At 37.8% G+C, this 26,213-nt stretch overlaps 1 protein-coding gene across 2 annotated transcripts in view; it reads left to right on the forward strand.

Moving 5' to 3' along the window:
- The window catches only part of LOC135214866 (protein FAM43A-like), a 302,949-nt gene that overhangs the window by 627 nt on the left and 276,109 nt on the right, over positions 1–26,213 (forward strand). The gene's annotated exons all lie outside the window — the stretch shown is intronic.

Below are 26,213 nucleotides of genomic sequence, written 5' to 3' on the forward strand. Positions count from 1 at the left end.
TATGCAACCCTTGAGGCTGGCGGCCACAGTGACTTCCGTTTTATTAAATTATTAGTGAAAAAAGTGGCCTGGTTTGATTTTTGTCAAGGCAGTCCTGCTCACTAAATTGTAGTAGTTCTCCTTCGTCGTTGGCCTCAGTTTTACAGATGCTCATATATATATATATATATATATATGGTGGTTGAATGAACCTGATATAAATATATTAATCACATATTTGTGTGTGAATGAAATCCTTAGTTATATTATATTAATTACATGTTTGTGTGTATGGGTATTTATGTAAGTATGTGTTTGTATGTGTATTTAATGTAATATGAGTTTGTATGTGTGCGCGCCTGCGAGTAGTCTACAATACTTTGAAAGTGGAATGAACATAATTACTGCGTATTGTATCGTAGATTTGTTTCATGTCCGAGGTTTATATATATATATATATATATATATATATATATATATATATATATATTGTACCGCCAAAAAAGATTGGCAAATTTCATTATTAAGGTTCTTGTTTCATAGTGCTTGTCATTGCAATTTCAGGAAAATCGATTGCAATCTAGAATTATTATTGACCAACACTATTGGCTGGTTGATTGTGTAAACTAGTTGCACAATTACGCTGGTCATGACACTATTGCACAGATTGCAAGCGATTGTGATTGTAACCGATATATTTGAAGTGATTGCTAGGCCTACTGCCTATGCACAGTTTTTTTTTTAACATAATCAGTAAATGGTAATTATGGAAAGTGATTAGTTTCTTGTCATATTCATAACATTTGAAGCCACTGAAACATTTTGCCATCAAAATATTTGACTTTTACCGTATCAATTTTCCTGGCGTTAGACTCACTTTAATTCTACTGTAGAAAACCTGTTGTTATTATTATTATTATTATTATCATCATCATCATTATTATTAAACCCGGTATTACCATTGTAACCGTTAATGTGAAAAGCCCACTGTAACTACAGTAGGCCTATATCAAATCCATTAAAGAGAGAGAGAGAGGGGGGAGAAGGGGAGAGAAGGGGAATTTCTGTGACGTAATCATAACCCGAGGATTGTATCGTCATTTAAATTGCTGCTTTGAAGTTGAGCCATCCGGCTTCGCCGAGCAAAGTGTGTGTTTTTAAAATTCCTGAAGTCACCAATGATCGTCTTGTTCAAGTCTTTGGGGTCTGTCGCAATCTGCGAGCATCCTTGGTGTCTTAATTTACAGTATGTGCGTCGATTGCCTCTGAAAAGAGAATACTAATCGCCAGTAGACAGTAACAGGTAACGGCCAGTTAGTTGTTGTCTGTTGCTTAATTTTGAGTCGCCGAGCGGCATTTTTGTGAGTTTTTATATTATTCGATAGGCTGTGGTGCGTTTGGGGAACTTGCATGTAACTCAGTTATAACAGAGGTGTTTATAATGTAACTGTTAATTTCTGAATGCTGACAGAGAAGTAGGCTTATTGTTGTTATTTTATGAGTGCCAATAGGGACATAGGCCTATTGGGATGTGTACTGGAGTATGCCATACTCGCTGACACATCGCAAGTCTACAAAAAGTGGTCGTTTAAAACGATTGTTGTACTAGGCAGCATTCCTTGACGTCTACACAACAACTTGTAAGCATGAAATTCCGAAAATATAAGCGCAGCAAACCTGTAGCTAGGTTAGGGGAAACAATGACAAGGAATGAATGAAGAAGGAAAAAATTCACGGGAACGCGACGCGTTCGATATCGTACTCGGAAACTTCTGTTCGGAGACGTATTTGTAATTATATATATATAGATCTATATATCTTATATATTATATAATATAATATTATCTATATAATTACAAATACGTCTCCGAACAGAAGTTTCCGACCACTTTTTTTAGACTTGCGATGTGTCAGTGAGTATGGCGTATTCCAGTTCCTATTGGCACTCAGAAAATAACAACAATAAGCCTACTTCTCTGTTAGCATTCAGAAATTAACAGTTACATTTATACCTCTCTTATCTCTCTCCTTCTAAACTCTCTCTCTCTCTCTCTCCTCTCTCTCGTCTCTCTCTCTCTATCTCTCTCCTCTCTCACTCTTCTCTCTCTCTCTATATATATATATATTATATATATATATATATAATACATATATATATAGATATATATATATACGGAGGAAAACTGAGTACTGGTCGAGGCTGTGTGTAAATAGCAAGCAACGTCTCAGAAACTACTCTCAGTGTGTGCTGAGGAGATATCTTGTAGATTTTTTCCGCCTTCGTATGGAATATGGCTCCCTCGTCTCGGATATTATGCTCATAATGTTCTCCAGACCTTAGTTTTACGAACGTGGAACCAATTCAACTCGCTTGAGCTGCTCCATAAGATGGCTATTACTTCGGACTTTATTCTCAGGAGTTCCATGACGACCTATTTCCACCATTTATTATCGATCTATTGCGCATGCGTAAGTTGTAACTAGACGCAAGGAAGAGCGAGTCACTTTGTTTAGTTCTTCATGCCTAATTTCCAGAGTTGCTGGAATTGGCAGTTTTCCGTCTCTTTCAAAAGCAAAGTCAGTTTCTGCTTCCCGCCTTGGAAGATAGAAATAATGTGGAAAGTTAATGTTATTTTTTTTACATGTTTTGTTGTTTTTTTTTTTGCCCCGAGACCTTGACGCCACAGAGCTAACGGAGGCCGCTGTGGTGATTTTTTTTTTTTTTTTTTTTTTTTTTTTTAAGTGTCACTGGGTACCTTACCAAGTTCGTTTTCTCCTCGCCCAAGAAAATATTAAAGATGCCTTCCTTTTATGATTGATGATAGATAACTGCCTAATAATAATGGCATCTGTCCTGATGATTAATCGTGGTTTAGCAGGCCAGCGATGGTTGCTGATAATTATAATGGGTTTAAGAAATGACTTAGACGTCTATATTAATGACCTTGATTTGTAAAAAAGAAATGGAAATATTTGGTAATCAGATGGTAATAGCGAGGTCCATGATTATCACTTGCCGATTTTTTAATAAGATCGTGGAATGCGGCACATTTGCCCGGAAAATCAAACTAGACTAAGAAAAACATGAGTTGTTTACCTTCACAGCAATCCTGGTTGTACCGAACGACGCATTGCCTTATTGTCGAGTCCAACACTTCAAGAACAATGCTCTAGTCTTAATCAAAAAAAGGTCCGCCGTTGGGATGGTATTATCACAATAGTGCCATAAAGAAAGACTCGTTACATGCCTCAGTAAAGCTCTCGGCCTTTAGGTGGCCCGCCGTTTTTTTTTTTTTAAGATCACAACCGCCGTTAATATGTATTCCATGAGTCTCAATTTTGAAAGGAAGGTCTGTTACTAAGGAATGTTACTCTCGCTCTCTCAATGAAGTCCAGGTATATATTCTAATGTATTCTTTTCTAAACTTTACTGGAAAAATATTGGATACTGAATAAGTAAACGTGTCATTCCCCCCATCTCTCTCATGTGTTAATTTTTGTTTGTTCTGGGTATAGTCTACACTGTTTACTTGAATTTATATATATATATATATATATATATATATATATATATATATGTCTTTCGGTTAATAAACTGTGCTAGTGAGTTCAAAATTATAAGAAACCATATTTCTAATTGCGTGGTCGTCGAGTATTTGTGCTTCGATGGACTGGGTAGTGACTTATGATGGTCGTAAATGCTTCCATCATCTGGAACTCCCTTACAAAAAGTCGCACGATGACTGTGTGATATATATATATATATATATATAGATATATATATTTCTATATATATATATATGCCATGTTTTCGTCCTGGGCTTCAGAGACAAAGGTAGCCTTGCATAAAAATGCAGACGAAAATTCAGCCCAGAACCTTTCGAGGTATAAAACTTCCTAATTAGGGAAGAAAAGTCCTTAGACTAAGCCCTTCCCCTTCTGTTTCCTGTTAATTAAGAACACGATACGGAGATCAAGGTTTCTCTTGTTGACAGACCGTTATTTTCCTTGCTCGCTTCCTCTCTGGTTCGCTTAACCCGTCGGTAGCTTGTGGTGGTCTGTCCTGTTACGCCACAGTTGTCAGAATATTGTTTTGGATTAGATATGTTTCAGTGGCTTTTTATGAGTGCAATGTTTAATTTCTTTAAGATTTGACAAGTTTTGTAAGTTTCTTCTTGGTGTCTCCTGATTCATGTTCCGTGCTACTTTTGCTTGTTATCTGATACGCGTTACCCACTCCGAGGTGCTATAGAAGTAGATTCATATTAACCGTGCATTTGATGTCTAGGCCAGTCCCTTACGACGCTCCTGATTGGCTGTTGATAAGCCAGTCACAGGGGTGGAAACTCTCAGTCTCTCTCGAGAGTTCACGTGGTTAGGATCTATATTCCACCTCTCCTGAGGGATACGTCTTTCAGGAGAGGTGGAACATACATCCGGCTTATGTGAACTCTCGAGAGAAACTGAGAGTTTCCAGCCCTGTGATTGGCTTATCAATAGCCAATCAGGAGCGTCGTAAGGGACTGGCCTAGACATCAAATGCGCGGTTGATGTGAATCTTCCATAGTACTAACACCGACTAAAGACGTATGATAAAATGTCAAGTAGAAGGCCGCACGAAGATGTTTAGGAATCTAATTTGTCGAACACACAATATAGAAGTGGGTGTATATAACACTTAGATCACCGAGGGGCCAGTACTAAACACGGCGTCCCATGGAACATCCACAGTGTTGAGTACTAGCACCTCGGAGTAGATGCCTTGTAGATGACAAGCCAAAGTAGCACTTCCTGTTCTGAGTCAAGTGTTATGTTGGTATTTTACTCAGTTTCATTCTGGTGGCTGATCTGATTGAACACTCATCAGAAGAAGCGCTTTGGTTAAGTCTTTTTTATTAAAGGATAACAAATGTTCCGTAAATAGGAGAATGATTCTGTTACGGAAGCTTCGCTGGTTATGATTCACCATTCCACCGAAGGGGCGTTAGTACCGTCAGTGCACCTCACGCGCGGTGCACTGTAGGCATTACTAACTGTTCTTGGCAGCGTTCCTTCGGCCCCTATAGCTGCAACCTCTTTCATTCCTTTTAACTGTACCTTCTTTCGTATTCTTTCTTCCATCTTACTGTCCACCCTCTCCTTACAATTGTTTCACAATGCATTTGCTTTGAGGTTTTCCTCCTGTTACACCTTTCATAACGTATTGCGCTTTCTTTCAATTTTCCTTTTAGTCCTAATAAATTACCTCATGGGTCCCAGCGCTTGGCCTTCGGCCTTTATTGTAGACTCTTCTGAAATCCACTACAGCGCTGTCAGTAATTGTTTCCGTGCACAATGGTGGCTATCTTTCATAATTATAACAGGTGCGTCGGCTTAGTTTAAGTAACACCTTATTGCGCTTATTCTCAATTTTCCTTTTAGTTCTGATAACCTCACGGGTCCCAACTCTTGGTCTTCGGCCTAAATTGAATACGCTGTTCTGGAATCCACTACAGCGCTGTCAGTAATTGTTTCCGTACACAATGGTGGCTATCTTTCAGTTTAAATACGCATAACGTCGGGTAACGGTTTCTAACTCTCCAGTCGGCTCGGCTTTTAAAGGTTAATGGTAGAGCAGTCCAGATAAAACATATTCTTGTAGGGTGTAGTGTCGGATTATAGCTCTCGTGTATTTGATATGTCAGAGGGCGATAGGACTCTCAGATAGTAGTTCACGGTTGATACAGCAGGCGGGTTCAGTTTCCTTGGCAGTGTTTTATTTTTTTTTTTTATATATTTATTGATTTATTTTTTTGAGCATTGAACTTTGAAAACAATGTTTATATTTAGCACCCTGGAGCATTTAACTTTGAAAACAATGTTTATATTTAGCACCCTGGAGCATTTAACTTTGAAAACAATGTTTATATTTAGCACTCTGGAGCTGCAATATATTAAATCTGCCTTTTCAACGGTAAAGTAAGGTAGGTGTAACAATACTCGCTACCCATTATTAATAGCATAAAATATAGAACTTTGGCCTACGGGCGGCCAACAAGAGCTGGGACCTATGAGGTCATTCAGCGCTGAAACCGAAATTAACAGGAAGGTCTGAAAGTGCAGCGGGAAAAAACTTCGCAGCTGCGCTACGAAACAGTTGTTAGAGAAGGTGAAAAGTCAGATGTAAGAAACAAAATATGAACGGAGGTACATAAAAGGAATGAAAGGGATTGCAGCTACGGGCCTAGAGTCGCTGCAAAGAACCTTGAAGTAATGCCTACAGTGCACTGCAAGAGGTTCACTGACGGCACTAACTCTCTTACGGGGACTTCCCATTATTGAATGTTGAAACTGTTCTCTCTCTCTCTCTCTCTCTCTCTCTCTCTCTCTCTCTCTCTCTTGCTCGTCGGTATCAGTAGAGAGGCGTTCTTATTATGCATATTGAGAACTCGTTTTCTTCCCGTTCCTCGGCGTCTTGACGCTTCGGAATATTAAAAAAAAAAAAACCCGCCCGAAGTGCGTCGAAAGTAACGTTCGAGTCACTTTTATGTTTCGTTTGTGGCGAAGCAGTTCTGCGCAGCCGGTCGCGTTTTTTTTTTTTTTTTTGACAGATGTATCGTTTTATTTCTCACTGCCTCCGTTAAGACACGGCAGATGCAAGGCTTTTTTCCTTTATTTAAAAAAAATACACTTTGAAGGTCATTTTACAATACATATATAATATATAGGTCATTTTACAATACATATACAATATATAGGTCATTTTACAATACAGTACATATACGTAATTTATGTACAGAATCAATAAATATAGTTATTTTTTTTTATAGCCCAACATACTTGAATTTACTTTGTATAGACATACATTTACCCATACCTATACACTGTATATGTATAACTAAATCACGAAAGTTTGGAACGTGATAAATGCATAAATGAACGTATAAGCCACCGAGGTGGCTTATACCTTTATTTCACTTTCCTTCGTGGCCTATACCTTTATTTACATTGTACATACATATGTATCTATATATATTAAACCTCCAAACAACTACGCAAGTAGGCTAATGAGAGTGTGATGCCTGGTGGTAGTTCATGTGACTTTTTTTTTTTCTACGTTTGGCACCAATGATTGGGGAACCGGTCAGTTTTAACGATGCATACAAGCCGAGGGATCCTGCTCAGTGACCTTCAAGGTTGTTTGAGATTGACCTGGCCTTATGCCAGCATGGAAACATAAAAAAATGACAGTAAATATCGTCAAAATAATGACTGCCAAGAAATGGCAGTAGTAGATAATGACCACCGCATTTTGTGAGGGGTCACTCCCTAAGAAAGATCCCCAAAGCTAGGTCTAGATATCTCTTTTTCGAATTTCTCAAGGATAGTTTCCGCTCATGGTTTGAAGTGGCTTTACTATTTATCATTGTTTTTTTCGGACAAGTACTGGCCTTGAATATTGCGTCTAAAAATGAGGAAACGATTCGTCCCTAGTCTGGCGGACTTCACAAGCCATTTTTTCCTCATTCTGAGAAAATGGCCTGTAAAGATTTTGATGTTATCCGGAGCTTCTAATTAGCTCGTCTTTCGAGGGAAATTTGTTGGAAGTTCTGACAACTTAGAAAGCTGAAATTTTGCTATGTTATGGAGTATCAAACTGAAACACTTTGGCTGGAAAACACATGAAATGGGGTTGGGGGGGGGGATGGGACACGTCAGTTCGTCAAAACACTTAACGAATTGTTCCCTTCGATCAAAAAGAGTTGGAAGGTATGTTGTCCAAAAGTAAGAAAGCCAGGGATTCCTTCAGGTGTAAAACTACAGGTGCGTTGGAGTAACGGATCTACGTACAAGGCATAACGTATGTGTTCACGGAAGGTGTAAAAAAAAAAAAAGTTTGGTCAGTCCGCAGAAATGGACACCGAAATTGACGTTGAGATTATGGTGAAAAAAGTAATCAGTTATTTAGTGCAGTGGTTATCCTATTTTATTTATTTTTTATATTCATTTGTGTTGATTTAGGACAGACCAACGTGATGATCTTGTTTAGTGCCCTAACTTTCATACTTTTATTATAGTAGTTGTTATTTTGTTATATTTTCCGCTTCCCCTCCTCCGCGTTTTAAAAGTATATATATATATATATATATATATATATATATATAATATATATATATATATACATACATGTAATAGTTGTTATATTTCCCCCCTTTACCGCTTTCTAAATAATATATATATATATATATATATATATATATATTATATATATATATATATATATATACATACATATATATATAGATATATATATATATACATATATATGACTTGTTCGTAGGTATTGTATATTTTACACCAACACTGCCTTAGCTTAGGAGTGTGTTCTGCTACATTGAAATCAGGGGCTCAGAGACCTTTGTAATGCAACGTTCAAATTCTTTCTTACTCGCTAGGACAAGATATTGCCTCTTCATCGTCCAGCTCCTTCAGCTGTGCTTTTAGAGCCCTTTGTGTCTTCTGAGACGCTGGTGGTGTTCATATAAACCCACTGCGGGCGCATTTGTGATATGCCGTAGAATTCGCACCATTGCATTTGTTCTAATTTTCTTACGTGAAGGTAATCTGAGTTTTGCTTGCTTTTTATTTGTTAGTTGTATCGTTGTTTTAAGCTTTTTATTTCGGTTTATTGATGTTTATTTAAATGCTGTTTGTCATAAGTTATTTGTCTTTCTATTTTTCGTGTGTATTGCTATCAGTTGAGTTTGCAGATGGTTGCTATTCAAGTGCATAGCCTTTCGCTTATTGCAGAGGCCTGTTTTGCAACATTGCTAATAGTAATAAAGTGGAGTTTTGACAGTATAATCATAAATAATGCATCAGTAATCATTATAGTGGAAGTTATTGACAGCAACTAATAATGATTATTATAGTTGAGGAAGATATTAACAGCAATAATCATTATAGTGGAAGATGCTGACAGCAGCTAATAATGATTATTATAGTCGAGGAAGATATTGACAGCAATAATCATTATAGCGAAAGATGTTGACGGTAGCTAATAATGATTAGCTCTAAAGTTGATGTTGACAACAATAATGACTACAGTGGAAGGTGTTGACGATGTTTTGTCCACGTCTGTCGATCCTGACGACATGGAAGAGACTAGAAATCTCTGCGTCACATAACGAGTTATTCCAGTCAAGATACTAGGTAAAAAAAAGAATAATAAAAAAATAAGACTAGGGGAAGAGAGAACAGTAAAGAATTGTCTGATTGTAGTGTTGCACCATAAACACGTCTTGGAACTCTCCTGTAGTTCCTGGATTTTTTTATATATATATTCATCTGGGGTAAGTTCTTGAATGGCCTAGCTATTCTATTACTTTTTTTCTTATGTCGGGTTTGATTCGTGATAGTTTTTTTTTAGAGGAATCTGTATAACTTAGATTTTATATGTGGGATTAGATATTTCAATTGTGTTTCTTAGATGTGTATATATTAGGCCTATAACACGTACGGTTGTGCGGAAACTAACACTTGACTAAGAAAGTGTACGGAAGTATTAATTGTTAATTAATTATATATATATATATATATATATATATATATATATATATAATATACCACACACACACAAACATATATACCTATTTCGGCCGTGAACCTACAAAGCGTTCATCGTTTTGATATCAGGTTGCCATCATTTTATGCGCAGCTTTAAGAAATGGATATGTTTCATATCACAATGTCGACGCAAGCACGACCCCTTACCAACAGAGAGAGGATACCTAACGCTCTCCTACAGGCCTTTGCTGTGGCGTAACCTGTGCTGCGTGAAGCTAGTCATGTTCTTTAATGGCCGGGTCTGTGTTCTGCTGTGGCTTACTCAAGAGGCAACAAACGGTCTCCGTCTTTGCTTTTACGCTTCGTTAAGTCGTCTGTTGTAGTTTATGTTCATACCTTTCTGTATATATATGGTATGTGTGTATGTACTATATATACAGGGTGTCCATAAAGTCCCATTACAAGTATTTATTACAAGTACCATTACAAGTATTTATTGCTCAGAATGGTACTGGGACTTTATGGACACCCTGTATAAACATGCATATATATGTATATATATGAAGAAAGTTACAGCCACGAAGGAAAATTGAAACACTGCAGATGCTAAGCACATCCTTCTTAATACCAAGACATGTTCGCAGCACATAAATTATACATATACATATTTATGTGTATATATATTTTTTATAAATTCATTATGAAGTGTGTCAGTATTTGTGACCCACCTTCATTTCTGGAACAGGTCTGTGGCTGAACAGGTCTTTACATTTCTGCCTTGAGTGAATTCTCAGAACCATTCTTCTTCAGCTATACCTTTGTTGTCTTCAGGAAACAGAACGCATTCGGCTCCGTTACCGGTAAAAAAAAAAAAAACTTGTAGCACTGCTCTGAACATGATTATGGGATTCCGGAAATACGGGAATTAGGTTAAAAGCTATATTCTGACCGTGGCCGCCACTTTTGCTTATTTGTTTGAGGGGGGGAAATATATTCCTTGAATACTACACTCGCTCGTCCTTTTCTTATTCAGCGACAATTTCGTACGGGACCCTTCCTGTATATTTTATTGTGTGAAAACGAACTCTTAAACCTGTAAGCGCCGTTGCAAGTTCTCTTGTATTATTATTATTACGAGTAGTAGTAATAGTAGTTGTATGTTATTATCATTACTATTACATAGTGGCGAAACGTGCTGTTTATTGTAAAATGTTATAGTGAATGGCAGTTCTTAACGTTGCAGTAAGATAGGCATTGTTGATTCATTTTGTTATTATTAAGAATGGCGTCGCAACATCTAGGTCAACGACGTCGAACAATCATTATTGTAATGGGCATTGAAAGAATGTATTGTTTATAAAGATTTTGTCTTCTCTGCGTTCGGTCCAAACCAACCTTGTGCCGTAACTGAAAACTGAGAGTCCTGTAATCAATATCCTAGGTCCCAGCGCTTGGCCTTGGACCTATATTTTATATTTCATTCATCCAACTCATGATTTGTGGGCTGGCCAATATCCCTGAATGACATACTTGCATGGAGGTTTGACCTGGTTAGGAGATATATATGCGAATGACGACCCGGCGCTTGTGAAAATCACTGGTAACTGTATTCCTGTCATGGTGGATGCAGACGAAGGCCACCGAGACCTGTATAACTAACTTTGTTCTGGATTTAAGCAGTCTCTGCCCCCGTCAGTGCACTTTATTCGGTGCACTGTATGCATCACCGAAGTTCTTTGCAGTGTGCCTTCGGCTACTAGCTCCAACCCATTTCGTTCCTTTTATTGTACATCCTTTCATAATCTCTTTTTTCCATCTTAATTTCCACCCTCTCATAACAGTTGATTCATATTGCAACTGCTGTGAGGTTTTCCTCCTCTTACACCTTTCAAACTTCTACTGCCAATTTTTGTTTCAGTGTTGAGTGACTCCATTGGCCCCAGTGCTTTGCCTTGGCCTAAATTCTATATTCAATTCAATATTCAATTCATATTGTCCCTTACTCAGGTCATCTTGAATTCTAAGTTGCTGAAGGTGTTAGTTTGGCTGTGAGTGTTAATTTGAAACATTTTGTTTAGAACTCAATGGGTACTATATAAAAAAAAGGATTATTTACCAGAATACCGTTTGGCTGTGTGTTAATTTCAAACATTTTGTTTAAAACTCAATGGGTACCATAAAAAAGAGGATTATTTACCAGGATGCCGTTTGGCTGTGACGTGTTAATTTGAAATATTGCGTTTGGAACCCAAGCGCATAGGAAAAAAAAGCATTATTCATGGGAATGCCGTAATGCTTTTAATTACAAAAGCGATTATATTTACCTTTTTCTAGGGCATATAAGAACTTCTTGGAATGAATCATTTTATGAAATTTATGCTGTTATGCCGAGATCTGCGGCATTTTTTGGCTGGACAGCAAGATAGAGTAACTAAAGGAGATGTGTTACAAGGATCTAACTGTGGAACTGGGAGAAAACCCCACGTTTACCAAGTTAGTCTAAAAAGTGGGTGCAAAATAAAAGGCTTAATAGTGGGTGAAAATTGAAAGGATAAGAAGAGGGTGCAAAGGGAAATGCTTAAAGGTGGGTGCAAAGTATATGAAGCAAAAAAAATCGTCACAAAGTAAAATGCTAAAAACTGGGTGCAAAATAAGTCTAAAATGTGGGGGTACAATAAAAGTCTAAAATGTGGGGGGTGTAAAATAAAAGTCTAAAATGTGGGTGCAGAATAAAAGTCTAAAATGTGGGTGCAAAATAAGTCTAAAATGTGGGTGCAGAATAAAAGTCTAAAATGTCGGGGGTGTAAAATAAAAGTCTTAAATGTGGGGGGTGCAGAATAAAAGTCTAAAATGTGGGGGGTGTAAACTAAAAGTTTAAAATGTGGGTGCAGATTAAAAGTCTAAAATGTAGGTGCAAAATAAGTCTAAAATGTGTGCAGAATAGAAAGTCTAAAATGGCGTGTAAAATAAAGTTCTAAAATGTAGGTGCAAAATAAGTCTAAATGTTGGGTGCAGAATAAAAGTCTAAAATGTCGGGGGTGTAAAATAAAAGTCTAAAATGTGGATGCACAATAAAAGTCTTAGAAGCGGGTGCAAAGTAAAAGGCTAAAAAGAGTGAGCATTTAAGGGACGAAGAGACGTGTACGTTCGCATTAGACTAAGTCAGTCTTGTGCTGGCACGGACTCTTGCTCAAGGGCAGCCCGTAAGTGGGGCGTGCGTTACAAACACGCTTCAGTAATGCGCACAGTGCACCATGTGATGTAAACATACTGCACTATACCCTCCCTACGAGGATAAAACTGTCGGGAGAAAGTTAAATGCAATACTTTGCAATTACGAGGAGTCACAAGAAACGTTTATACAGATGGGTTCGGCCTATCATTTCAGGTGGACCGACGTGAGAATGCGTCATCATTCATAGTCAGGTATGACCGTGCGTCATTACTCATAGATAATCTAGTACGGTTGTGCGTCATTGCAGGCTGGTACGTTTGTGCAAATGTCTGTGATCGGAAGTTACCCCAGAATCGCCCGATTGCAACGTGACGCCAACCTCTGGCCTGAGATTTGCGTGTAGAGATTTACAAGCAGAGTGACTGATGGCTTTGTGCGCTTTGATAAGTGTGGCAGTAGGTAATGCAGGGGTAGGGTGGGCGCGGTTTGGGGGGTTGGGGGGAGGGAGGGGGTGGCTTTTGTAGATGCACTCCACGAGCTGCATTTGTGATTGGGCATGAGTACCTTGGGTATCATAGTGATTAACTTTTTTGCATGTCACCGTTTTCTAATGTGATTTTATTTTTTTCTAATAGACCCATAGGGGGTTAGTGCCATGAGTGCACCTCACGCTGTGCACTGTAGGCATTACTTCGGGCCCCTAGCTGCAGCCACTTTCGTTCCTTTTATTGTAACTCCATCCATATTCTTTCTGCCATCTACTTTCTTCCCTCTTGTAACGATTATTTAGCTGTGCAACTGAGATGCTTTCCTCCTGTTACACTTTTTAAAGCATTTTTGTTCTCAATTTCCCTTCCTGTGCTGAATGACCTTATACGTCCCAGCTCTTGACCGTTGGCTTAAATTCTATATTCTACTCTGTTGGAAAGTAGATCCGCATCGTATTACCTGGTGCGATCGTTTACTACAACCAAAATCATTCCACTCGATTTCCATCATCTTGACGTCATTGAGTCAATAGATAAAACGAGTCTCTGGAATTGTTGGAACTCTTTCTCACTCTCTCTCTCTCTCTCTCTTTTCTTCTTCTTCTTCTTCGTCTTCATTAACTTTTGATATTTTTTACTATAGTAGATTCACACCAGCCGTGCATTTGATGTCTAAGCCAGTCCCTTACGATGCACCTGATTGGCTGTTGATAAGCCAATGGCAGGGCTAGAAACTCAGTCTCTCGAGAGTTCATATAGGCAGGATGTATGTTCCATCTCTCCTGAGGTATACGTCTTTCAGGAGAGGTGGAACATACATCCTGCCTACGTGAACTCCCGAGAGAGACTTGAGAGTTTCCAGTCCTGCGATTGGCTTATCAACAGCCTATCAGGAGCCGTCGTAAGGGAAGGGCCTAGACATCAAATGCACGGCTGGTGTGAATCTACTATAGAACTATCGACCGTTAAGAGTTTTATTTGTTTGAATGTCTCTTATGAATTGTGTTTGCGCTGCCTGATCCAGTGAGGTCTTTTACTCGGTTAAAGGCGTCGACTCACGAACACAATGGGCGCCATCTTTGGCCATATCTTGCCGCCAAACTTTGCCACCAAGTAGCCGCTGATGATAATGGCGCATAATAATGGGAGCCAGCAAGCATGTTCGTTGAGGTTATACGCCGCACGATCACGGACAAAGGTCCACCTCAAACTTTGCCACCGACATTATTATCTAGTTTGGTTTAAAGTTTGACGCCAAGATGATGTTGAGGGGTTAAGAAAGAAAGCATCGTGGCTTGTGACATTGCCCTTTGGTGTGTGATTTGATTGGTTTACGAAAATTTGCCTATGAAGCCAAGCACTGGAGCATTCTCAGCCATTAGCGCTGAAAACAGCGAAAGAAAGGGAGTTGGAGTGATTTGGACAACGAAATAATGGAAAGGCACTGAGAACAGAGGTACAGTAAATGGGTATAGTAGATTCACATCAACCGCGCATTTGATGTCTAGGCCCGTCCCTTACGACGCTCCTGATTGGCTGTTGATAAGCCAATCACAGGGCTGGAAACTCTCAGTCTTTCTCGAGAGTTCACATAGGCAGGATGCATGTTCCACCTCTACTGAGGGAAAGACGTATCTCTCAGGAGAGGAGGAACATAGATCCTACCCATGTGAACTTTCGAGAGAGACTGAGAATTTCCAGCCCTGTGACTGGCTTATCAATAGAGGAGCGTCGTAAGGGACTGGCCTAGACATCAAATGCACGGTTGATGTGAATCTACTATGGGAAGTTGGTTCAGCTAGCGGTTGGAGGGGCGCTGCAAACAACCTTTAATAATGCCTGCAGTACACCAGGTGAGGTGCAATGACGCTACAACCCATCTTCGGTGTGTTGCCTTTTTTTTTTTTCTTTTTACTTGTTGACACTTGTTTTTAGTTACTGTTTTACCTTTGACTGTAGATATCAGATGGCGTAGCCTAACCATACCTGGTATATATACGTTGCTTCATTACCACTCACCGATATATTTTCCGTATGCTGGACGGTGTTCAGTTCAGTTAGCCTAATTAATTGCAAATCTGTTTAGCAAAAAGTACATTGATTTTGACTTCTAATTATTTCTAAGCCATAGTAATCTGTAAATATTGTATGTATATTTAATTTTTTAATATTTTGTAACATCCTACCTATTAAGTAATGAATGTGATATTTTTATAATAAAAGATAAAAAAAAGTTAGCGTAATTAACAATAACTTTATAGTCAGAATCTCATTCCAATTGATTTCCTTTTACATTCTCGCAATAAGGGTAAATGGATTTGAGCTTCGTTGTCCCTGACACTAGATCTGGTTAGTTTTTTTTTTTTTTTTTTCACGCGAGCTTTTTTTTTTCTTTTATTTAAAAAATATTACATCCACATTAGATTCAAATAAGATTTTAGTTTGTATTACGATAAATAGAATACGCAGGATCTTTGCAATCAAAAGATTTTTCCTTTTTCACTTCACTGTAAGCTTTGATTAACACTTACACACAAACATATATATATGTATATATGTATATATGTATATATACACACACACACACACACACCACACACATATATATTATAAATATATATATATATATATATATATATACTATAGAGAGAGAGAGAGAGAGAGAGAGAGAGAGAGAGAGAGAGAGAGAGAGAGAGAGAGAGAGAAATGTAAGCAGCTTAGCCACTAAGTTCAATAGTAATAATAATATGTAGGTTTATATATAGCGTTGTCCAATCAATTCATTACAATACAATAATAATAATAATAATTTTTTTTTTTAATAATAATAATAATAATAATAATAATAATAATAATAATAATAATAATAATAATAATAATACAAACAACAGCAACATTAGCACCAATAATGATTCTTGATTATTGCACACAGTCCAACAGTCAAAGAGTGAGTGAAAACACTTCCTTGTATTGCGATGTTGCTGGAGACGTAATCACAGAGTTCGCCCACTGGCTAATGAGGTGTCCTCACAAACTTGGGTAATTAATCCCTCAGCAGATGCAGAGACGCGGCGAGGAGATGGATGGAGAGGAGTCTTTCTGATTTGTCTATGTTTATCTGCTCGTTGGTGGAAGATCGTTTGAAGTTGCGTTGTTCAGTGATGTATATATTATGCTTCATCCTCCAGTAACGAGTGATTCCGTTGGTGTCGGCGCATGCCAGAGGGTCGATTTCGAAGTATTTTTTTTTTTCCACGGTATTTAGCATGCTGGAATATAGGTTTGGCAAATTGCGGACCGCTTAAAGACAGACAGACACACACACACACACACACACACACACACACACAGAGCATTCTATAATAAAGAACGATCCGTGACGCCATAGCATGGGTGAAAATAGGCCTATGTGGATTTCGAACAGTTTTTGCTACGATGTTTAGCGCTCCGATATATAGGCTTGGTGACCGTTTAGAGAGAGAGAGAGTCGTCCAGTTTTGAACGATTCTGGTGGTGTCATAGCATGGACGAGGGTAGGCCTATATCGATTTAGAACGGTTTTTGGTACGATGTTTAACATACTGGAATATAGGTGTGGCAACCGGTTAGAGAGTTCGAGAGAGAAACATTCTGCGATAACAAACCATTCCGGCTGACGTTTTAGCATGGGAGTTAATAGGCCTATGTGGATTTCGAACAGTTTTTGGTACGACGCTAAGCATACTGTAAATTTTGGCTTGACGAACACTGAGAGAGAGAGAGAGTCGCCTACTTATGAACGAATGCGGTGGTGTCATAGCATGGAAGAAGGTAGGCCTATATCGATTTAGAACGGTTTTTGGTACGATATTTAACACTGGAATATAGATTTGGCGACTGATGAGAGAGAGGAGAGAGAGAGAGAGAGAGAGAGAGAGAGAGAGAGAGAGAGCATTTTCCAGTTAGACACGATTCCGGTGGTGTTAAAGCATGGAGGAGGATATGCCGATGTCGATTTCGAATAGCTTTAGCCACGATGTTTAGTATACTGGAATATAATAGGTTTGGCGTCCTCTTGTGTGTGTGTGTAGAGAGAGAGAGAGAGAGAGAGAGAGAGAATATTCGTTTATGTTAGGTTTGTAATGGTCTAGCATGCTTTGGTCGGAGTTGAGTAACCTGCTCTTCCCACGATTCTTGATTTTGTCCACCTCACCTTTCACTAACACGCGCACCTGACGCACTTTCGCTGTTTGATTGCATCTTCGGCGTTAAAGTCTCTCTCTCTCTCTCTCTCTCTCTCTCTCTCTCTCTCTCTCTCTCTCTCTCTCTCTCAGAGATGCGTTATGCAAATCCATCTGTCTACTCTTGAGACCTTATGCTTTTTCCTACATCCCTTCCGTCTTGTATAATGACAGTCTTCTGTCATCGCCGATGTTTGAGACTAAAGTTATATATTTTTAGTTTTAATACTCTAATATGGTGATTATATTAGAGACGACTCATTCATAACGGCGACCCCATGTAAAAGTGGGTTAAAGCTGTGAAGAAGAAGAAGAAGAAGAGTACTCTAATATAGTAATTATTATAACACTATAATGATGTTTTGTAAAATAAAACACAAAACTATACTACAAAATAATACCGCCTGAAGTGAAGATCATACAAGAAGCAAATTTGAAAAAGATCTCAAGACTCCAGTTCTGCAAGAGCTGTATGATACTGACGAGAAAACACCAAAAGACAATTATAAAATACAAGGAGACCTTATTTGGAAAACGTACAAGGGCTCGCCAGAGAGTGGAATCATCCCTGTGAAGAGTCGTACATAAAACTATAACAAAGTGAACAAAGTGAATTATCAGGTACTGATTTACTTGTCTTAAAGCCTGGACTCCGTTGCCTGGGCAGAACTCTTTCATTTATCTTGTGAAGTTTAATATGTTTAGAGTTGTGTAGACTGTGTTCTATACCATCCTCACGTTTTATGAACATGGTCGCTGAGTAGATAGAGTTGATGATAGGAAACTGTTTACGGATGACGGGCTGACCTTGAATAAGCTGCAGTGACATTTCCGGGAAATAAGGGAATTTAAACATTGTTTTTTATTGATTTTTTTTTTCTTTTTTTACTTACTGCAAAGTTGAAGGACGTTGAAGATTAATCATTCAGAAGATATCTGCTTTGAAAGCTTTATAAAGTTGACTCGTGAGTGGCAATCTCTGTCAATTTCGTTGTTCTGAAGATGACTGATTATTGTATTAGATTTTCGCTTGCTTTGGGGTGTAAGCCTACAAACTACTTTGTTGTTGTTGTTGTTCTTTTTGGGGGCCAGGTAGGCAAGGTCTATGGAGAGCCTGAAAAGGTCTGTAAAAGGTGTTTCGCGTTGAGTTAAAGATACAGGAATTTCAGGATAGTATTTTTATGATTTATTTATTAGATTGAAAATATAAAAAGATAGAAAATATGCGTGTTGAACAGTACAGAAAAGTTATTTCTAATAAAATATAGCATATTTATTTTAATTTTCTTTGGTGAAACGAGGCTCTATTTGGCCGTAGATTTCAGCATGTTTTAATTTATTTGGTGTACTGAATTTAGGCTATGCTTCTGTTCGATTATTTTGTGTTTTTGCTTATAACCGAGAATATATGAACGTTCTTAATTTGTGTCCTTAACATGCTTAATTGTGTCTTTTTTTTATTTGATCCTTGTTGTTAGTATAAGTAGTACTAAGTATGAGTATTAATGACGAAGACCACTTCACGTTAAGTCAGGAATGTATTGTTTACAACTTATGCATGAGGGTAAAATCTTGCACGCGTCCCGAGTAAGCTGGAGGTCACGTCACGCCTCATTAACTTTATACTTTAGCTTTGTAAATAAAACTGATCAAAATTGTAAATATTGATAAATCAAATGTTAATTTGGAAATTTGACTTGACATTTTAATAACTCAAATTACGATGTTTTTATATGCAGAAGCATTTTGGAATAATTACGTTTAAGAATTAACATTGTAGAAGTGCTTTGAAAATGTTCGAAGGTTCTGTATGGTAGCAAAAGATGTTTATAAAAATCCTTTTTTTTAGGAGCTGCGTAATATATATATATAGCTAATGGTTGAGCAAACTTAAAGGTGCCGGGTCTGCATGAATTCAGTATCGCTTGGTATCCGAAATCTGTAAGGATTTTATAACCTCCGGAGTGGATAAAGCAATTCTGTGCTTTATGCACCCTATTAAGAGTACTGTATTATTATTATTTTTTTTTTCTATCACAGTCCTCCATTTCGAATAATAATAATAATATAATAATAATCATAATTTGTAATAATAATTATAATAATAATAATAATAATTAATAATATAACATTTTAGATTTATTATTTATTATTATTATTATAATAATTGTAATAATAAATTATAATAATAATAATAATAATAATAATATAATAATAACATTCATTATTATTAAAATTATTATTATTATTATTATTATTATTATTATTATTATTCCGATGATCCATATTCATATGGAACATGCCCAAAGGGGACATCGATTAGGAATTCAGGCCTTTAAAGAATATGGCATTCATTCTATATAAAAGTAATGGAAGTTAATGGGAAACACAGAAAGAGATAATTTATTAGAAATACAGATAAGTTAACGAATAAATAAATAAATAAATAAATAAATAAATAAAAAATAAATAAATAAATGCGAATGTAAGTAAAATATTAAAATGCAAATTCGAATTGTATTAGGGTATTATTATTATTAGGATTATATTATTATTATTATTATTATTATTATTATTATGCAGATGATCCCTATTCATATGGAAACAAGCCCATAGGGGACATTGATTAGAAAATGAAAGGTTATGGGAAACAGAAAGAGGAGATAATTTGTTAGAAAAACAGATAATTTAACGAATAAATGAATAAATAAATACGAATGTAAGTAAAATATTGAAATGCAAATTCGAATTGTATTAGGTTAGTATAATGCTTTGCATGTTCGCTTGAACTTCAGTGGTTCCAACCGCACGACATCCTCTGAAGGGAGGATGTTCCACAGTCCAACGGTGTCAGGAATAAAGGACCTCTGTGATGAGAAGTCCGACAGCAAGGCATATTCACAGAATACTGGTGCTGCTGTACAGCGAATTAAGCTATTGATTATTTTAAGCTAGCGTGCTACATATCCAATCAAAAGTAATTGTTGTATTAAAGTGATTTAGCCATCTCATCGTAGTGATATCTTGTACATTGTATTACTCGGTTAATCTTCTTTATTTCATTTAAGATTTCGTGATAGCTAAACTGTGATTTCTACGCCATGCAAAAAAAAAAAAAGCTGATCTCTCCTTGATAGTGCCCCCCCCCCCCCCCCCCACACAAGGGTTTTAACCGGGTATGTATCCACCTTTGCAAAGGCGTGTTTAGTATCAGCCCGTTCGGGATGACCGTAAAAACATCAATAAAAAGACTGTAAATATCGTAAAGAAAATGACCCTCAAGAAATATTAGTCCTAGATAACTACGCCCGAACGTTGTTGGGGTCACTGTGTAGAAAAGATCCAAAGTATTATACAGTTTCATAAGGCGACTGCATTTGATTCGGCAGGTCAGCGAATGCGCCAAGGCGAAACGATTGCCCAATTCAGTCTTAGCGACTGCAAGATGTTGCAGCAAAGGATGTCATGTCGTAAGCGATAACAAACCTGACTCAAAAACAAACGGGTTAGATCATTTAGGGAAAAAAAAACCAACAACAACAAAGGAAGACAGAAGAGTTGTGTTACGTTATAAGAATAAATGCCACAGAAAGAATGACAAATCTGAGCTGAAGCGAATTAAGTGTGTGATGAAAAGGCGGTGGGTTATTGATCAGACGAACACTTGTCAATCGACTTTTCTGTAAAAGAACAGTGTGGAGTGCTTCCTCGGGTGAGACAGAAAAAATAGTCAGCGTCAGTCTCGAGGAGCTACTCGAAGACGAAGTACAATGGGCATCTGAAGAACAAGTCCTTTCAAAGGTTCTAGTGCAGATAACTGGATGCTTATTTTTCAGAGGTGTCGGCTGCATCTTTCAGAGGTGAACTAGGCTCACTTGGTTTGGGTTCTTCAGAAGTATTGGCAGAAATAACGGACAAGTATTGTAGAGTTACCTGGGTACTTATTTATTTAGTAAGAATTGTTGGCAAAAATATAGTTGGCGTTTATAGCAGTATTAACAGAGATGAGTGGGCATGTATTTTTCTCTGATAATTTGCTATGACTCATTTCGAGGTCGAAATAATCAGCTGTGGCCCAATCATAGGTTTCGATTGGTATATATCGTTAGGTACCTACGACTCATTCTGAGGCTTAGGGAAATATCGTTAGATATGGTTCCTTCAGAAATGTATTCGTAAGAGACCACTGTCCTGATGTTCAGAGTCATTATGATCTTACTTGTGGTCATAGGACAGACAAAAAAAAAATGACTCAGGACAGTGATTATATATTTTTTAATTATGAATTTTTTTTTCAATATTTCAGAAGGTTCTGTTGCAAAATTAGTAATGCTCGACTTATAATCCAGAAAGTGTTAGACATTAAAAAAAACAAAGGTCTGTCAGGACACTGAGCATGATTTTTGATTATGATTTTTTTTCTAGTATTTCAGAAGGTTCTGATCCCAAATAAGTAATGCCCAACTAATCCTTCAGAAAGTTCATTTGAGACTCCAGTATGCATGAACAGGTATTATTATCTCCCCCTCGAAGTAGACTGATTCATGAGCCCTTGCGTCGCACGACCGTCACCGTAGGCATGTTTCGTCTGAGTCTGTTACGACTTATTCTCCCGCTTGGTACTTTCATTATGGGAATCCCTGGCTTAAAATCAAAAGGGGGTATGTGCCGTCAGTGCACCTCACGAGTTGCATAGTAGGCATTGCTAAAACGCGCTTGAAACTGCACCACTTTTACTAGCCTTTTAGGTGAATATAATTCATATGCGGCGTATGTTGTTTTTATACATAGGTATACTTTGGATACTCATTCTATACATGCTGTGGTAGATGTGCGTGTCCGATTTGTACTGCGGACAGAGAAAGCAACGGTTGCTTCGTTCATCATTTGCATAAGTAAAAAAAAGAAGAAAAATAAACATGAATTGACAGTGATCGCCTTTACTGATGTGATCATTCTTAGGCTTATTTTTTTTTCAAATAATTTGAAAGAGTATCTCCTTGTTTTCGATTCAAGAAAACTAAAAAAAAAAAAAAAATTGAAAAATATAAACACGGAGTGGTGGCAATTTAACACGCGTCTGACTCATGATATATAGTTTATAGATTTTTTTATTTTTTTTGAAGTTTTTTTTTCATTTTTTGTCAAATGTTTAATGAAGTTCCGCAATGCGACGCATAAACAAAGTATTGTAAGGTTCATTTACGTATTATTATTTATTAATTATTATTATTATTATTATTATTATTATTATTATTATTATTATTATTATTATTAGTATTAATTTATATATTTTGAATGGCGGTATATTCTCTTTTGAACCTCAGAATTTTCTTTCTTTTTTTCGATTTTGTTTCTTGATAATTGTATAAGAACAATACTCTTTTGGCCAGAAAGCGAAGAGAAGAGAGAGAGAAAACGTAGAGAGAGAACGACGAGAGAGAAGAGAGGGAGACAGAGAGAGGAGGAGAGAGACTTTATTCTTCATGTCCAGAAAAGAGAGTTAAATTTTGCTTGTTTCTGAACACAGAGAGAGAGAGAGAGAGATGCTGCTGCTGCTCGTGCGGGTCCCCTAGCGACGATATATCCCCTAGTATACAAAAATATGAGTAGGGGAGCCGTGGTGAGGGTACAAGTTCCCGACGCATGATATTTGATTAATCGTGGGCATTTATTCAAGCTGCCCAGGCTCACTGGAAGGGGGTCGCACGAGGGGGAAAAATATTATGGCGATGGAGAAGAAGAGGAGGAGGAGGAGGAGGAGGAGTAGGAGAGAAGATGGAGCAGATGAAAGAGATTTTATTTTTCGCGGGAAAACAAAACAGGAAGAAGGAAAGGTTCGAGAAACTAGGTTTTCAGTTTTTTTTTTTCTTTGTGATGATCTTTTCTGTATTTCCTATTAGTACCTTCTGTTAACTTTTGCTAATGAACGCCATATTTTATTAAGGCTGAATTTCATCTCAGTTTTTGGGCTCGTTTCGTGTGAATATAGGTGCCATCTCTGAATAACAATAATAATAATAATAATAATAATAATAATAATAATAATAATAATAATAATAATTTGATATCACAAAGATTATGGTATCTAACATTTCTTTATATATTATATGTATATTAGTATAATATATATAAATATATTATATATATATATATATAGATATATAGATGTGTATGTATGTATGTATGTATGTATGTATGTATGTATGTATGTATGCTTAGAAATCTCAGGGCCACACGATGCTTGAACGCAAGTGCCTCTGACCGACGTTCTCTTTCTGCAGACTTATATAATGGTGAGACAGACTGGCTGATCCCGTCCTGGAAGTAGGCAAGTCTAGTAAGCACCGAGTCCTTTGTATCCAGTGACTGCTGTTTTCACTCAGATGGAAAGTATACACACGCACACACACACACACACACACACACACACACATATATATATATATATATATATATATATATATATACATATATATATATATATATATATATATATATATATATATATTTTATTATATATATATATATATATATATATATATATATATATATATATATAATATATATATATATATATATATATATATATGCGTGTGTGTGTGTGTACTGCAACGTGCAGGTTCGCCGCAAAGATGACAAAATGAAAAATTAAATGCCGAATACTTTCGTGTAATTGTTCCATGTTTTCAAGGTACATTGTGGGTGTGTGGGTGGTTCTTCTAATTACAAGTCCTGAGAAGAAAAAAACTAATTCCTTTTCAGGATTAGACACAATAACGCCTTTGAATTTCTTTGAGCAAAGAAAGTGGACCACGGCAAGATTCAGGCTGGTCGGTTTTGTCATTTTTCATTGCCATTGCAATTTGAATCCTTCAATCCCTCCCCGTGAAGGAATTTATAGATTCTTTTGTAAATTCCACCTATAATACTCATTGTTTAGCCTCAGCGATATTCGCTGGTATAAAGAAACGATTAGCTGGCGTCGCTATTATTAGAAGGTCTTTTTGCAATCATCTCTGTACGATCATATGGTAATGGAAGTGACTCACAGAGTCAAATATCATCCGAAATCGGACGATGAGAAATATCGGAAGCCAATGTTTGGTTTTCGTTACACGCAGATGAAGATCTTACAGATTTTTAAATCTCTTTAACGTAAAATGATACACGACTACTATATAGTGTAATATAAACCTTTACAAGTTTTTGACACATGCGCACAAGATTGCAATTCAGACGAAGATCTCAAGGTTGAAATGTCTCTAACGTAAATTGATGTACGAGTATATTGTAATATGTGTTTACAAGATTTTGACACATGCAGTTCCTCGTTCACTACCTTAGCGACAAGGAACAAGTTTGTCGTCTGTTCAGTAGCTAGCACTATGTAAATAACTTCGGTACCCTGTTGCTTGGGACACCAGTATGTAATTATATACATACACTGCACACACCATGCATGGTTACCTGTCCGGATTCGGCCTCAAAAGTCTCGTGATTTGATCGCGTGCCCTCTATTTTTTTTCCAATGGCCTGTAGATTTTTTTATTTTTTTTTTTTTATTTTTTTTTATTTATTTATTTTTTTTTTTTTTTTGTAAATGCAAGTTGGTAATGGTAAATAGCTTTGGTGACGCTGACGGATTAGGTTCTAGGTTTAGTATCGCCTCAGTAGCGTGATTGGTATGGTCTTGACCTGCCATCTCTGTGGCAGCGAGTTCGATTCTCGGGCATTCCACTGAGGGGTCAGAGATGTAAATTTCCGGTGATAGTTCACTCTCGACGTGGTTCGGAAGTCTTGTAAAGCCGTTGGCCCCTTTGCTGAATAACCATACTGGTTCCATGCAACGTAAAAACACCATAAAAACAAACAAACAAACTAGGGTTTAGGGTTTGGGGTTTAGTAGGGGGCTGAGGTGGAGGGAGCTATTGGCGTTGTAAAAGAAGCCTTTTGTAAATTCGTCGCGAGAGCAGTTGCTTAGAAGTAGATGTGGTAGGCTGAAGTACACCGGCGACTGGGGTTCAGAAACGATTCCCAATTGTGTTAGCCAGGAATCGAGTCTGTTGGAGAGAGAGAGAGAGAGAGAGAGAGAGAGAGAGAGCAGCAGCAGCAGCAGCCAGTGCTCAAAGTCTCCTTCTGGGCCCCAGTGATCATCAGCATTCAACGACCATTGTCAGCGCTGGCAGTTGAGGCAAGCAGCAGCAGCAGCCATCGTCCGTCGTCGTCCGATACTTTAACCGGAGACCTCGTCTTGAGCTGGTCCTCCCTCCCTCCCCCCCCCTCTCCCTCTCTGGTCCCTCTTGCCGAAAGGAAGCTGCGAAACAGAATCTGCTGCGGCGGCCGTTCTGACCCTTCAGGGAAAGAAGAGAATGGGAGGAAGGGGGTGGAGGGGCGGGGGGGGGCTGACGATGATCTCGCAGGTCCCGAGCGAAGTTTCCGTCTTTTCGGAATCGAGAAAGAGAGAGAGAGAGAGAGATGACGTTTTCAAAGTCAAGGTCAGAAAAGGCGAGGTGGGTATTCGCAGGAAGTCAGCGCGCGCGTTCGTCCGCGCTGCTCCACGTAGGAGTCGGATTAGGATGCTTGCCGTGGAATCCTGTTAAAGGGATGGGCCCCCGAAAGCGCCCTTTGGCTGGCCGATCCCGAGATTTGGGTGGACCGGGGCGCCTGCGTGCATGCGGGGAGTGAAATGGTATACTCGTCTATCGTTTCACCCTTTCGGGTGGCAGCTTTTCGCCCATTGGAATTCCGAGGTCTGCAACGAGGTAGGAGCGGCGGCTCGCGACCTTGGCTGCACCTGAGGCC

This window comes from Macrobrachium nipponense, chromosome 46 (genome assembly GCF_015104395.2).
Source record: "Macrobrachium nipponense isolate FS-2020 chromosome 46, ASM1510439v2, whole genome shotgun sequence".
Taxonomy (NCBI): Eukaryota; Metazoa; Arthropoda; class Malacostraca; order Decapoda; family Palaemonidae; genus Macrobrachium; species Macrobrachium nipponense.